Source organism: Mesoplodon mirus (genome assembly GCF_964341445.2).
Source record: "Mesoplodon mirus genome assembly, chromosome: 8".
Classification (NCBI taxonomy): Eukaryota; Metazoa; Chordata; class Mammalia; order Artiodactyla; family Ziphiidae; genus Mesoplodon; species Mesoplodon mirus.
In genome coordinates, this window is record NC_138984.1 from 51,835,126 (window position 1) to 51,850,392 (window position 15,267).

Genomic DNA, 15,267 nt, shown 5'->3' on the forward strand with positions numbered 1-15,267 from the left:
CCTTTAGTGTAATTTCTCAAGGTGGCAAAAAATGAACAAATTTATTAACAGACCCAAAGCTATAGCCTCTCTGTATCATGTGGGAACTTCAGGAATATTCAATCTGTGTAAGTGCTTATTTATCTCTAAGCCAATCAGAATGGAGCTCCTTTAAGAGATTTTATAACCTAATTTGTTAATACCACCTGGATATAGAAATTTATTATAAAGTTATAGACATATACTTACAGATACAGATGGAGAGCTTATAGCTTCAATTTTAAAGTTTCAGCCATGGGTCAAGCGTAAACACAGAAATACAAAACTCACTGGTTCATTTCAAAGAGCTGTTCTCATTAGGTACAAATTCTTAATCGATTAGACAAATTGACACACAAACAAAGAAGGATAAGAAGCTGGATTATCTGTCCTCTCTCACCCAGCAGAGAAAAGATCTCTATAAACCTTCAATCCATTTACAGAGACCACAAATGGTCAGATCATAAAATCAGAGGAAGCTGGCACTAGAAATCAAGCAAGAATCAAAATCAAATCCTTACTGTGCTATCAATGGACAAGAGTCTGGAACACAGGACCAAGAGTCTGACACACCATTGGGCCACCCAGTTGCCAGTCCCATGAACAGGGTGAGGTAAAGGAGGATCTGAAGGGAGAGGCCCAGTCTAATCTGAGTCAGAGCAAACTGTCAAAGACAAAATATCCTGTACAATTAAGGGGATGGTTTTATTCAGGCTATTGCAGCAAGGAGAACATCCATGAATGAAGACTCTCAAAGAAAAGGAAGGAGATCTGGGGTTTTATTGAATCAGTTAAATGAGGGACTTTTGAGGCCCAGTGGAGATAGGTCTTATCTATGTTGCCTTTAGCTGTTTCTTGGAACACAAAAGGATGGGGGATTTCAGAAAACAAAAGGAAAGGAGGAGGGGAGGAGGGGTAACTAGGAGGTTGGGATTAACATATACTCACTACTATATATAAAATAGATAACCAACAAGGACCTACTGTATAGCACAGGGAACTCTGCTCAATATTCTGTAATAACCTAAATGGGAAAAGAATCTGAAAAAGAATAGATATAAATATATGTATAACTGAATCACTTTGCTATAACACCTGAAACTAACACAACCTTGTAAATCAACTATAGTTCAATTGAAAAAAAAGAATAGGAGGATTTCTTAACTGCTGCTGTTTTCCTGGAGTCCAGGGCTCGGGTCAAGTTTAAAATGGTGAGGGTTTATCAAGCAACTAAATGGAAACTCTGGTTATTCTTGTCATTTTAGTGGCTTTTGACATTGGCATCATACCACACGGATCATTGTAATCTGTTGTAAGATGAATCATAAGAATGCTTTTTACTACATCTAAGTCAAACACTGATATTTGAAAGGTGATTTATCTTTGAAAATATAACTTCAGACAGAGTCAGTGGCCTTCCTGTTCACTTGCTGGGCCACAGGGAAGGGAATAACTTGTGCCAGAGCATCTTCAAACAATGCTGCAGCTCAGGGCACTGAGAGTTGGTCAGCCTGGGGAGAGTGTGGAGTGAGGAGGGCCAGGGAATGGTGAGGCTGGAGAGATAGCCAAGGGCAAGATAAGGAGGGCCCTCTTACTACTTAGAACTCAATCTGGCGGGGGATGTAAAGGGTTTGGAATCAGGGGTGTGAGACCATCTTGCTAAGAGTCTGAGCCTTGGTGCCAAACTCTCTGGGGCTGGATCCAGATTTTGCCACTAAATGGCTCTGTGATCTTGAGCACGTTAGTTAACCTTGGTTTTCTTCAATTGTAAAGTGATGCTAATAGCACCCATTTCAGAGGAATTGTGTGGTTTAATAGATGTAAATCCCCAAGAATGATGTCTGGTGTATAGAATTAGCTCTGATGACTGCTAGACCTTCCATTGTTACTGTTATTTTTTTAGGCTTTCCTTGGCTAAGTGTTGCTTTCTGGGAGCACCGACACAAGTGGACCTCACATGCTCCCCTACAGGAGCGGCTCAATGGCACCAATCTAGCTGGAAGTTGTGAGGGTGAGTAAGGGAGGTCTTGACTTGATACTGCATCTGCATAGCTATTTAATCCAGGGTGACTAGTCAACTGATCAAACAGTGAGGTGTTGGAGACTGGGGTGTGGGTAAAGTCCTGCCAATGCCACCCTCATTGTGTGTGTAAGGGGTGGGGTGGAGGGGCGTAGGAAGCAAACTTGACTAAGGGCTGTGGAGATGGTTTGCACCATATGACTCCAGGAAGGTTCCTTTTACATCAGTATCTCCCCACAGTGCCCCGTTTAAACTTCTGCTACAGAGAAAGTGGGAAACTCAGTAAAATGGGCAAGGAGAAACACCGAGGCCCTAAATATGTCTGAGGCTTGGAATGCACAGAAAGTCGTAAAGCAAAAGCAAAACGTTGAGTATGTTTATCAAAACATATGATGTGTTTCATAAAATTTGGGAAATTCAAAGAACAACATCTCAGCTTCCTTATAAGGATGGATACTCAAAAGTAGCTTTTAAGATTCTTGCCTGACACAGAGATTGTTCCAACCTTCATAGCAATGCCAACTGGATTTACTTCTAGTTCCCAGCCCAGGTGAGCTGGTGAATTATTCTGGAGAATAAAGTCACTCCAATTGCTGTGCAAGGGCCTGCTGGCTGCAGACAAGGGCCACCAGCATGGTTCAACGCCAATTCTGTCCCCCACCTCGCTCAAGAATGACACTGCTTGGGGGCTTTCCTGGTGGCGCAGTCGTTAAGAATCCGCCTGCTAATGCAGGGGACACGGGTTTGAGCCCTGGTCCGGGAAGATCCCACATGCCGGGGAGGAGCTAAGCCCATGCACCACAACTACTGAGCCTGTGCTCTAGAGCCCGTGAACCACAACTACTGAGCCCACATGCTTAGAGCCCGTGCTCCGCTACAAGCGAAGCCACCGCAGTGAGAAGCCCGCCTGCTGCAACAAAGAGTAGCCCCTGCTCGCCACAACTAGAGAAAGCCCGCGCGCAGCAACGAAGACCCAACACAGCCAAAAATAAATAAAATTAATTAATTAATTTAAAAAAAAGGAATGACATTGTTCAGGCACTGGCATGGTCTGAGAGAAGGGCTGTAGGGACCACCACCATCTTTTGAAGTTATCCAGACAAAACATCCATTCTTTTCTTATTATCAACATGCATTATAATTTGTAGCCTGAAGCATTAGGATGAACTATCCACACACACACACTGCCCCCCAGCTCCTGCAGCTGGATAGAGGACAAAGAAAAACACAGAAACCTAAACACGCATGGCAGAAACAGCCACAGAAAAATGCCTGTTTCCAAATTAATGTGGGTAGTGTTACCATTTGCTTTGCTGCCATGTCAGGCTTTGCTTCCAGGGGCAAAAATGTTTTGCACAAATAGACTGTTATTACTGCGGGGAGTTGAAGTTTACTCAATCACTATGCGAGCCATGGCCTTCAGAGCTTTTGACCATATCCCAGTGTAAAAACTACCATTTCTATTATGACTCAATGCACACATCCAGAACTGAAAGCAAGATCTCCATGGTGTAAATACTCCACCAAGGCCCATCACTAGTTGTCACCTGATGTCACTGAACCACTGAATGTGGAATTGGGAAGACATGTACACAATCTGCCCTCAGCACACAATGGCTACACACACACGACAGCAACATCAGTTAAGACTGCCAAATTAGGGTTGCAAAGAACTCTTTGGGAAATGCTTTCTAATTTGCAAAGTTTGTAAAACAAGGAAAAGAGTCAATGTGCATTACCTGAAGGTGTTCTTTACAGAATTTTTAGGCCTTTAGGAAACCAGTTTCAGTAAATACCCTCCCTCATAATTTAATCTGTTGGGGGATGCTCCAAGAAAGGTGGTCCCTCTAGTTTAAATCACTGCCTTCTCCAATTTTTCTCTGATTCCTCTTTGCTTCGGCCCACATGACATTTTCTTTGGAAGCAATTTTTACAAAACACTAAAAAAATTGTTTGATACTCTATAAAATGAAGTCTGTGTGTGTATGTGTGTGTGTGTGTTAAAATGCACGACTCTAGGTATTCTGAACAATTGGATGGGCATTGGTAGTTTTTCCTTAGGCCTTAAAGTTATTGTGGAGACAAAAGAATTGTATTTGCTGCTTAACGAATCACCCTGCGGTCAATGGCATTCAACAATAAGCATTTATATCTCACATTTGAGGGCTAGCTGCAGAAACTATCCACTCTTTTTTTTTTTTGCTGTATGCGGGCCTCTCACTGCTGTGGCCTCTCGCGTTGCAGAGCACAGGCTCCGGATGCGCAGTCTCAGCGGCCATGGCTCACGGGCCCAGCCTCTCCGCGGCATGTGGGATCCTCCCGGACCGGGGCACGAACCCGTGTCCTCTGCATCGGCAGGCGGACTCTCAACCACTGCGCCACCAGGGAAGCCCGAAACTATCCACTCTTAACTGGGCTTATTCTTTTGTCTGTGGAGCAGCCGGAGGCTCCACTCTAAGCTGAGTTTGGCTGGGGCAGCCTTGCTCCACACATCCCTCATCTATCTCATGGGGCCACTGGGCTAAACTGATGGAAACATTCCTTCTCATAGCAATGGCAAGAGCTCAAAGACAGTAGAAATTCTGAAAGACCATTTGAGGGCATCACTTGCCTCTTTCTATTAGCCAAAGCAAGTCACAGGGCCAAGCTCAGAGTCCAAGGGTGAAGAGGACACCCCCCTCCCAGAGAGAGGGCACTGCCCAGTTCCAAGGAGGGGTGAAGAACTGGGGCCTGGGATAGGCTGAAAAAAGCACCACAAAGATGTTACATCCTAGTCTCTGGAACCTTTGAATATTACCTCATATGGCAGAAGGGACTTTACAGATGTGATTAAGGATTTTGAGATGGAGAGATTATCCTGGATTTTCTGGATTTGCCCAATGTAACCTCAAGGGTCCAATGTAAGAGTGAGGTAAGAGATTAGAGTTAGAAGAAGGATGAGGGACAATGGTAGCAGAGGGAGGAAAGGAGCCAAGGACGGAAGACAACTTCCAGAAGTTGGGAAGTGCAAGGAAACAGAATGTCCTCCAAAGCCTCCAGAAGAAATGCAGCCCTGTCAACACCTTGATTTTAGACTTCTAACCTCCAAGCTGTAAGAGAATAAATTTGTGTTGTATTAAGCCACTAAGTTTGTGGTAATTTGTTAGATCAGTAATTGAAAACCAGTACAGATTTTGGTATCTGGGTGTGAGGTGCTGCTGTAACAAATACCTAAAAATGTGGAAGTGACTTTGGAATTGGATAATTGGTGGATTATGGAAGAAGTTTAAGATTGCCTTGAATACACTGTTAGTAGAAATATAGATGTTAAAGACTGCTGGTGCTGGTGAGGGCTTGGGAGGCAATGAGGAATATGTTATTAGAAATTGGAGGAAGGAGGATTCTTGCTATCTAGTGTCAGAAAGGTTAGCTGAATTGTGTCCTCTATTTACATGGAAAGAAGAATTTGGCAGTTATGAACTTAGATATTTAACTGAAGAGATTTCCAAGCAAAGAGGTGAAGGTGCCACATGGCTTATTCTTTTTTTTTTTTTTTCTTTTTTTTTTTTTTTTTTTTCTTTTTGCGGTATGCGGGCCTCTCACTGTTGTGGCCTCTCCCGTTGCGGAGCACAGGCTCCGGACGCGCAGGCCCAGCGGCCATGGCTCACGGGCCCAGCCGCTCCGCGGCATATGGGATCCTCCCAGACCGGGGCACGAACCCGTATCCCCTGCATCGGCAGGCGGACTCTCAACCACTGCGCCACCAGGGAGGCCCACATGGCTTATTCTTATTGCTTGTAGTAAAATGCAAGAAGAAAGAGATAAATTGATAAAAGTACCATTAGGCAAATAGAACCAGGACTAAGTGACTTTTGGAAATTCTCAGCCTGTCCAGATTTTGGCTAAGCTAAAAGTAGGAGATTTACTGTCAGGAAAGCATGCGCTGGAGAGAAAGCCAAGGATGTGGCTGCACAATCTTTTGCTACAGCCTGGGAATAATATATGTATATTTCAGTATTCTGTCACACAGTGGGTTCTTTGACGAGATTACGCATGTGGCTCATCAAACTCCTCAGCCAGCCACCTCATAGATTTATCCGGGGAAAATCTGTGCAGAAACCTCTTGTCTGATGGAGGGAATCTCTGTGATGCGGGACTGTTGAACTGATAATAGTCAAAGAGATTCTGAACTTTGAGTTGATGCTGTAATAAGTTGAGATGTTGGGGCGTGTTGGAAAAGGGTGAATGTATTTTGATGTGGGATGCATGTAAATCTTTGGGGTCCAGAAGGCAGACTGTGGTGAGCTGAGTAAGGATCCTCCAAAGATGTTCACAGCCTAATCTCTGGAACCTGTGATGCTTACCTTATATGGCAAAAGGGACTTTGCGGCTATGACTATTAAGGATCTTTAGGTGGGATGATCATCCTGTATTATCTAAACGGTCCCTAAATATAATCACAGGGTTCTTCTAAGACAGAGGCAGTGAGAAAGTGATGTGATGACAGAAGCAGAGATTGGAGTTACATAGCCAGTGGCTGTGGGACGCTGCGGCCTCTAGAAGCTAGAAGAAGCAAGGAATAGATTCTCTCTTAGATCCTCCAGAAGGAACCAACTCTGCTGACACCTTGATTTTATCCCCTTAATACTCGTTTTGAAGTTCTGGCCTCCAGGACTATATATGATAATATCTTTGTATTATTTTAAGCCACCAAGTTTGTGGTAATTTGTTACAGCAGCAACTGGAAACTAATAAAGCACCATTAATACAATCATATATAGGAAGAATCCTAACTCCCCTGTTTTTACATATGTCATCTTAAGCATTATGATTATTTAAAAAATATCCTATATCATTTCAAGGTATGCAGTTTGTGAACACTGACATTCTCAAGTGTGATTTTTTTTTTTTCCCCTCAAGTGTGATTTGACTTCATACTAGGACCAACTTGTCTTCCAAGAGAAGGCATCTTTCCTTTAAAAATGCAAGTGACTAATAGGATCTGAAATACAGAAACTTCCTTTATAAGCAAAGGAAACTAAAGAGTTTAAGTTTAAAAATTAAAGTTAAAAATTATCTGTGATGGAACAACAATCATTAATGTAGGAGTGTTAGGAGTCACTCAGGATTACATAGTGGATAATTCCCAGGCCATTAAAGGTAGATCAGGTCCTGGGCAGGAAAAAATTCATTTGTTTATTTCACAGAGCTGCTCCAAGACTGAATCACATGGGTCTCAGCTTTATAAGGTTTACATACACAATTGTTATTTTGTTGCTTATAATTTTCAATTTGAATAGGTCAGGAAATGTGGTTTATCTGTAGTAACTTAAGTATACCCTTTAGTCTTTAGTGTGCTTTTCAGAGTGGTTTCTTTTTTTTTTTTCCAGTGTTTATTTTATTTTATTTTTTATTTTTTCAACATCTTTATTGGAGTATAATTGCTTTACAATGGTGTGTTAGTTTCTGCTTTATAACAAAGTGAATCAGCTATACATATACATATACCCCCATATCTTCAGAGTGGTTTCTTAATTTCTTCCTGGGGTAGGCAGCACAGTATAGTAGAAAGATTCTGGGCTCTGGAGTCCAGAAAACTTTCCATTTAATCCTAACTGACTCTACTCAGTCGTGCCTTCTGGTGGACATGTTGCCTAACTTTTCAGAGTCTTGTCTTCTTCTTCTATAAAATGGGTATAGTAAAATCTGCTCCATGAGTTGTTATAAAGGTTAACATAATTCACATAGAACTTGATAAGTGATGCTGAGAAACAATGGACTTGGCTGTGTGGATAGAGTTGTGTTTTCTAAGTTTATAACTGAGCAATTATCTGAAATATGGTACATGGGACAAACATGGAAAGAAATGAAGAACACTTAGTAACACCAGCAGACACTGTTGCATTTTTGTGAATTAATCCCAAACATCTTTCTTCCTTGAACCTAACACTATTGTTCACAAGTGATGGAAATGCTGAAAATGAATCACTGTTCACCAGGTAAGCCTGGCCTTGACCATCAGCTGCCAGGGCTTTCACTATTGGAACCCCACTGTGTTATTTTCTTCCTCTGTAATTTTGTAATCGGTTCTGTCTTGATAGGACATGATGAAATATACAACTCCATCCTAGTAAGCATCTTTACTTCTATCCTACAAGCAGTGTCCTTTAGCAATTGTTATTATAATTTACAATCTTAACTCTGTCAGAAAAACAATTGGGATAGTATAATTTCCCTCAAAGGCATTGCAAGTACATTATTCATACAAATAAATAGAATCTATGTAATACAAATATATTATATAAATATATATGATGTGTGTACATATGAATATCACATCCTTATACTTTATTTCTCTATATACACATACAGTTTTGTATAAAAAATATCCTGAAATAATAACGATCTGTAATACCCTCTATAGCAGTGGGTCCGCAGAGTTTAAATGATTGATGTCTTTCAGAAATCTCTAGGCAACCAGGTGGTACAATTATTAACCACCCGCAGGATCTTGGCTTCGAAGCGAATCTATTAGGATCAGAATCTGTACCATCCATATCCAAAGCACAGAAAGTCCTGGCCACCAGATGTCACCATTCTTCTATTTCCCTCCCAGTGCCCAAAGAGGGAGAGAGATGTTGTTTTTCTTCCAAGGGACTGAGGGAAATACGTGCCTCCCAACATTCCTGGCATTTCACCTAAAAGTCTTATTAAGAGGAATCATCCTGTCCGTGCACATTTCCTTGCGGTTCTTGATCATTACCTGGACAGCTCCTGACAGCTGAGGATCTAAGTGGCTGATAATTTGGAGCTCATCTGGTCAGGAATTGTTAGAGCCATTGCCTCCAGCTTGAAGTTAAAGGTAGGACTGACCTAATGTGCCTAGAGCCTAGAGTAACTCCGTGGAAGAGCTGCTACAGGGTGTGTTGTACTAAGGTCCTGGAGACGGGAGACCTCCCCAGCCAGCTGGGTGGCCCTGAGAGCTTACAAAGTGAAGGACTTGGACTAAGTCATTTCTCGGGTCTAAGAATTCCATGATCTTCAGTTTTTAAACGCCTCTGCTGGGAAGGGTGGGCAGCAGAGTAGGGTGATCTGAGTTTAAGAAAGAAGACCCCAGGGGAGACAGTGAAATGGGGGTGGAGAAATTCTGCAGGGAAGGTAAGGGAAATTTGAACATAAACCTTCATACAGTGACTTGATGTAGTGACTGGTTACAGGGCTTGGAACTTGATGGGGTTATGAACCTTGTAATTTCCACCCCTAGGTAATTCACCAGGTCACTCTCATTCCATTCCAGATACTATACTTAACAAGGATCTGTAATGCTTAGCGTTGTAAACGTACAGCATTCTCTCTCCTGGGGCTTGGTTGGATTTAATATGTGGTGTCAGTCAGTGTTCTTTGTGGTGCATGGGATGTGTTTTACTTCTTTCTGAATTTACAACAGTACAGTGTTCAGCTAGCCAGTCCAGAGTGTTTATAAAATCCGGGGGCGGGAGTGGGAAAGAGAAAGAGAAATGGAATTCATTTGTTGAGCGCCTACTATGTGCCAGGTATTGCTAAGTACTTTACATATATTTTATTTCATCTTCAGAATAACCTCAAGAAGCCCCATTTATTATGTTCATAGGTAAGTTGAATTCAGATGGTTAAGTGGGTTGCTCAAGGTCACAGCAACCAAGTGGCAGAAACATATACTGCTTCATAAAGCCCATTCTACAAAGATGGAAACTGAGGCTCAGGGCATTGATTCAAGCTGCCCATCCTGTAGATGGTTGAGTCCATAATCTCCCGTCACTGGGCTTAACTGCTGGAAGGCCCCTGGTGCTGAGAGGCCTGGACTGCACCTCTCTGGAGGATGCATTGTCACATCAGCATTTGCACATTTGCCCCTGACCTTGCTAGAATATTATTTGTGGCCGCGAAGTGTCTCCCTTACTTCCTTCGGGCTGCGGAATTGAGAGGTTGGTAAAGTCCTCTCCGACAGGGTTGGGAGTTTGCAGACGGCCCCTGACAGGCTGGGGCGTTCCGAATTGGCTGAGCGCTCCGCGGGGAGGGCGGGGAGTTTGCCGAACGTCCCCGGCCGGAATCCCTGTCTTAGAGAGCTGCGAGCCCAGAAGAGGGGAGAAGTTGGAGAGGTCGGGAGGGGAGGGTAGGAAGAATTTGAAGCCAGACCCCCTCCCTAGTCAGCTGAGCCCCCGAGGAGCGTCTCTGCAGTGTCCAGGCCGAGTGTGGACGCGCCGCGCGCGGCCCCGCCAGGGCTGAGAGTTTGCAGACCGTCCCTGCCGCGGCCCGCTCGGCGGCGGCCCTGCGGCTCCCGCGGCTGCCGCGGCGGCCCCGGGCTCGATCCAGCCCAGGTAGCCCCGCCGCAGGCTCGGGGTGCCGCGACCCCGTGCCCCGCGGAGCCTTGGGCCCCCCCCCCCGGGGACGGCAGCTGGCAGGCACTCCCGGCTGCTGCTGCTGCTCAACAAGGAGGTGAGAGCCAGTGGGTCGGGGCGATCGCGTCGAAGCTTTCCATCTCCACGGGGAGATGAACGCAGAGGGGACCGCGGAGGGCGCGGGGAGCTGGGCGCGGGAGGCGGGGGGAGAGTCTGCTCCGTGGGCTGCGCGGCTGGGGGCTTCCGCCCGCCGCCCCTCCGTCGCCTGCGTGGGTGCCCCGGCCGCTCTGAGAGAGCCGGGAGTGCAGCCGGGGACGTGCCTGGAGGCGCCCGCCTGCCCGGGGCAACCCCTTCCCAGGGGAGACTGCAGGCCCCCATGGCCCCTGGGAAGTGGGGGGTTTGGGCTTTTCAAGGGACTGTCCGGAGGAGGCTTTGGTTTCGCGGGTTGGAGGCGAGCGGCCAGGGATGGTAGAGGGGCGCTCGGACCGCGGAGGACCCTGGTGGGGTCACGCTGCGGATGTGGGCCGGGCTGGGGTCCCCGGGACCTGGGCGCGCAGGGCGGACTCAGCCACCGGCCAGTAGGGAGGAACAACAAGGGAGGCTGGCTCCCGGCCCCGGGGGAAGGGGGATGCGGCAGGCGGGCGCTCTGGTCCTGGGGACCAGGGAAGCCCGGGGGTGCCCCCCACCCCTAAGGGACCTCCGTGGGCCCACGATCCCGCCGGCGCGCTCCGGAGGCTGCCTGGCCGGAGAGGCTGCGGGGAGCGCAGAGCCCACACCCGCGCACATAATCCCCGAGAGCATGCTCAGTGCAGCCCTGGGAACTTCCTGCCGAGTCGCGAGCCGCCCCGGCCCCCTCCTGGCCCCCTCCCGGCCCGCGGCTGGCAAACTTGGGGGCGCGGCGCCCGCCAGTCGCCCTTTCGCGTCCCCTCGGCCCTTGCCTCGCCTTTGCTGGGCTCCCAGCGCTGCTCTCGCCGGTCGCCCCCGCGGCCGAGAATGGGGGCGTGGACGTTACCCCCAGCTTCTCGAGGTCAGGTCCGAGGCCGGGTGGCCAGAGGCCTGCCGGTGAGGCCTCTTGATGGGGGCACCGGCTCGCGATGCGCTCGCCGCGCGCACAGACCGGGCGCCGTGAGCAGACCGGGTGGAAGGGGGTGTGTGAGCCCGGGGACGTTCGCGCACACACTCGCTGTCACACACAATGCCGTGGTTTCGTAGCTGCCGCGCGGAAGAGGGAAGAGGTGGCGCTTGCATTGCCCGGCCGCGTTTGGAGCGCCAACGGGGTGCTGGGCGCTTGGGGGCTGCGGTAACCTGGAGACGCATAAGGTTTTCAGGCATGCCGGAGTCGAGGTCTGTGGCCCGGTACTCCTGACACTGACTGCCAGGCCCGGCCCAGGGCGGACGCCGCTGTCTGCACCCGGCTCTGGCGGCACAGTTAGGGAAGGCTGGGCACTTCTGGGGCTGTGAAGTTGAGGAGGGGAAAGCTGAGGTTTGTGCGGGGTTCCGTGGCATGACAGCACTGCACCTGTAAACAACTCAGATCCAAGTGTTAGAGGCAGGATCTCATTCTCTAGAGAGGCAAGTGGGAAGCTGGTGCGCCCCGCCCTCGTTCATTGTCAGGACCTGAGGGACTTGGTGGGTTTTTACTCCGAGAGACACACCCCCTACAGCCCACCTACCCCCAACCCCTCCCCAGTTTAGCTACCCACATCCTGAGCCTTGACTCAGGACCAGAACTTCCTTGTCTTTGATTGGAGAAAATCACCAATCACCAAACTGTTTCTCATGATGGGCACACCATCACAGATCTTTCTTAATAAATAAATTTTCGTACCACCTTCCCCCCCACCCCCAACCACAGATTCTTTTTGCTGTTATGGTTCAGGGCTGAGATAGGCTCCCTCAAATTTGTTTGGCTTGGTTAGGATTAGAGCAAAGCTCTCCTTTCTAGAGGCCTTTTTAGTTTCTCCAGTTACCAACTTGATGTCCGTGCAGTCAACTTGAAGAGGAGAGGCCCTGAGCAAGGAGGTGATGGCAGCGGGGGAAGAGGGTGACCTTTTTGCCTCTTGGAGGGACGGGGGAAGAGGAGAAGGATGCTGGTCTGCTCCGATCCCTGGCGCTGGCAGAGCCGGGTGCCTGGACAGAGATTTGGGCTTTTCTTATCTTCCCCTTCTTTGTTCCAGCCTACCTTCCTGAGTTTGGGACACTTGTGACTAGAGTCACTGGAAGAAAGGAGTCTGCAGTCCTGGTTTGGGGCTTGGCAGGGTTCACACCTACTCAAGCAGCTGCAGGTTGGTTTTAAGGCGACTGTAGTGGCAGGAGGGCTGGTGGCTCTGCTCAGATCTGCCAGTTGCATCTGTGTTCCAGCCTCGTGGGCCTCTGAATCGCCTCAGCAGTGCGCATTTCAAGTGCTTTGTGTTTGGAAGTGTGAATATAGTACTCATTTATATATATTCACACATCCGTATATACGTTTTTATAAAGAAGCATGTGCATATGTATGTGCATATGCAGTGTTCTTTGGTAGCATCTTGGAGCTGGAAGGGGCCTCAGGAGATCACCAGAATTCAAATTTGCTACCTTCCCATTCAGTTTTCTCAGTTTAAAAATAACCAGCCAGCCTTCTGCCCAGCTGGCCTCCAAAAGCATTGCAACAGCAGAGTCCCCCTGTGATCCTAGCCGAGGGGGGGACGCCTTTGGTTCCTCCACTGAGAAGTGAGCCTTCTCGCGATCATTCTAGATGTCACTCTGATATTTGACATGACTTTTCCTAATGTTCCATGTGGTTCGGGATCTAAGTCACTGCAGAGTCACTCTCAGGTTGATTTTGGGAGGGGGGGACAGACAGTGACCAGTGTCCCCTGCAGAGATGTCTGGAAAACTGCCCAGAGCTGTTTTCCCACCCCAAGTCTTGCTTGGGTTGGAAAGTTCCTGTCCTTTAGCACTCTGGTCCTCCAGGCGGGTAGTTGCTGTGCTCCTTCCCTGGAGGCCTGAAGAGCAGTGAGGACTCTTACTCCGTCCTCTCTGTGTGTCTTGGCTTATGGGCTGTAAGAGGGTGGCGTGGTGGTTGGAGGTGGCGTTCTGTGCCGATGTTGTCACAGTAGCTCTCCGGAAAGCCCGTGCTGTCAGGAGCGTTATCTCTGGGGGTTTGTTATGGGGGATGGCAAAGTTTGGGGGAGGGTCTCGGTGTCAGGTGACACCAGGTGTCAGCCAAAAGTAACATAGTTTTGGCTGAAGGAAGGTGTGTGTGTTTCAGAATCTAGGTACTTTAGGGAATTCCCTGGCTGTCCAGTGGTTAGGACTGTGCGCTCTCACCCTGAGGGTGCGGGTTTGATCCCTGGTCGGGGAACTAAAATCCAGCAAAAAAAACAAAAAAACAAAAAAACAAAAAAACAAAAAAACCCCAGAATCTATGTACTTTAAAAAAAAGAGAGGTAATACCTTTATATTTGGGGGAGATTGCCAGGTGGGTGACAGTGGAGAGGTTTGGGTCAGAAATAAATTTGGTACTTGCCAGGGCACGTTTTACTAGGCTGCCTTTAAAGTTCATAATTGCTTTGAAGTATAGAGTCACTCTTAATAGCCAGAAGATGACTTCACTTAAAAAACATTTTTTTTTAAAATTGAAGTGTAGTTGATTTACAAGGTTGTGTCAATCTCTGCTGTACAGCAAAGTGACTCAGTTATACACATATAGACATTCCTTTTTTATATTCTTTTCTGTTATGGTTTATCCCAGGATATTGAATAAATGGCTAAACTTTTGAATTCCTGTTTGAAATTGAGTCAAGATCTCCCTAACCCCCTCTTCTTAAAGTTGCTAATCTAAGCCATGTCCCCATACTATGTCACATCCTGGATCAACACGAAAAGTCCAAGCATAGTTGTGACCTCAGTGCAAGCTGTGGGTTCTCACGGGGTGTTTATCAGGCAGCCACCTTGAGCCATGGTGGGCGCTGGTGCTGGGTATGAAGACGTACATCCTCCTTCAAAATTACCGTCTCACTTTTAATTCATCTCACCTTCTCTTTCAGTATATTAAGGCAAATTAATAGCTCTTGGAAAGCTGCCAAAATGGGTCCCAGGAGCCTTAGTACTGTAACCACGTTCTCAGCTGGAAGAGTTGGGACTCCATCTCTGTTTGCCCACTTGGACTGTTGTATTTATGTGTTTGTTTTTTCATTTCCACAACGAAGTGCCTCCTTCCCCGACTTTGTCATATCTGGAAAGCTGTATGTGTGCACGGGAAAGGTTGGAGGAATCACTTTATTTCTTCAAAATCCCACAGCTTTCTTGTCTGAACACCTAACCTTCTGGAAAGAGAACAGGGTGCTTCTTATCCGGGCCCTTAGTCCAGCCTCACAGATCTGGACGAGCAAGAGGGATGAGCTATCTGGGCTGGGCTTGCGGGGGCAGGGTGCAGTTCCCCCTGTAAATGGGCACCCCCAACAGTTAACACCTGCTGGACCTTGGCCCCAGCTGGGGCGGTTACCTAGGATGGCTAGGGAGTATTTCTCCACCCTGTTGCTTATGAACTCAGGAGCTAGGTGTATGCAAGTACTTTGTTACCTTAAGAGTTAAGTACCGGTGTTTGCAACTGATTTACTTTTTCAAAAATGTCAGCATTTCAGCATTATCGGTAGAAGAATAACAGCCTCACTGATTTACACCCTCTGTGATTTGGGGGCGATGGCCCCTGACAGCATGGGTACCTCCCACTGACTCCTGCCTAAGCTCTGCCCACCGACTCCTGCTTAAGTGCCACTCCTTAGGGCTGCATTCTCGGCACAGCCGCTTCTAAGGCCTGGCATGCTGGTGAGATGCTTTTTCTAATATCCCACACAGAACAGTGCTTCGCTATGATAGTTTTGGATCTCT

At 47.4% G+C, this 15,267-nt stretch overlaps 1 protein-coding gene across 5 annotated transcripts in view; it reads left to right on the forward strand.

Moving 5' to 3' along the window:
* Positions 1 to 8,860: 8,860 nt before the first annotated feature.
* The window catches only part of MGAT5 (alpha-1,6-mannosylglycoprotein 6-beta-N-acetylglucosaminyltransferase), a 374,340-nt gene continuing 367,933 nt past the window's right edge, over positions 8,861 to 15,267 (forward strand). For 4 of the 5 annotated variants that reach the window (XM_082631526.1, XM_082631528.1, XM_082631529.1 and 1 more), the window contains exon 1: positions 10,109 to 10,492. The gene's annotated coding sequence lies outside the window, so the exon portion shown is untranslated. Of the gene's footprint in view, positions 8,880 to 10,108; positions 10,493 to 15,267 lie in introns of those variants that run through there. The other variant, XM_082631527.1, reaches the window with a different exon arrangement.